Here is a 929-nt window from a genome sequence, read left to right as displayed (position 1 = left end):
GCTGATCTTGCAATATCTCTAAGGTATGCCTATATATTTAATGGGTCTCTCATTGATAAGTATATTTCTCCTAGCCTTTTCCCCCACTAATACAACCAACATCGCAGTGAACAGTCTTGTGATATTTGTAATGCTGGGTGACACAGATTAACTTGTGGAGTCTTCACCCCAACATGGCCTGAGTTACTTCCTGGTTTTAGCAGGCTATAGTTTGGCCACTTATCACTCTTATTTCTCATTTTTAGAATTTCTTCTAGCCTCTTAATCACTTCCACAGGTCTAAGATTAATTCCTTAAGTTTCAGAGCCACCTTTAACTTTGGCAGTGACACAGGAAACTGTGCCTGCACGAACACATGCCTCTCCATATGTCTCCAGCAGAAAAATTAATAAAAGGAGAGGGGAGTGGGAAAAGCATGACATGTGCAACATGGGTGCCTTGGAAGGGAAGCTGCATTTATTGGCAAAGGTGATAAAGACAAGCAAAAAATAAATGATACCATCTGTATCTCCTTTCTGAAATGAAGCTGGAAAGAACTTACAAACTCCACTGGACAGAACAGTCAAGGCAATGGAATTGTCTGTTTCCCTTAAAAGAAGAAAGCATCAAATGTTTGGGAAATTGCAGTTAAATTAAATGCCAAATACTTTCAACTGAATTGCCTGGCTACTCTGCTTTAGCTGGTGTTGTCCACATCTTCATCCTTTCCTCATGACTATTGTTCAGCCACACGTTGGAGGAGAGTGCTGGGCTTCCACAGGCTGGTCTTTCTTGTCAGCCTCTACTTGCACTGTATGTGACACATGTAACTTTTCTTTTTAAAAAAATTGTGGTTAAAAAATATATATAAGGAAGTATAACATATTTTATATCTACAAAACACATTTATGTAATATGTAATAAATATATCTATATAATAAATATAATAT

Source organism: Mandrillus leucophaeus, unplaced genomic scaffold (assembly GCF_000951045.1).
Source record: "Mandrillus leucophaeus isolate KB7577 unplaced genomic scaffold, Mleu.le_1.0 Scaffold57, whole genome shotgun sequence".
In the NCBI taxonomy this organism is placed as follows: domain Eukaryota; kingdom Metazoa; phylum Chordata; class Mammalia; order Primates; family Cercopithecidae; genus Mandrillus; species Mandrillus leucophaeus.
This window is presented reverse-complemented; position numbering follows the sequence as displayed.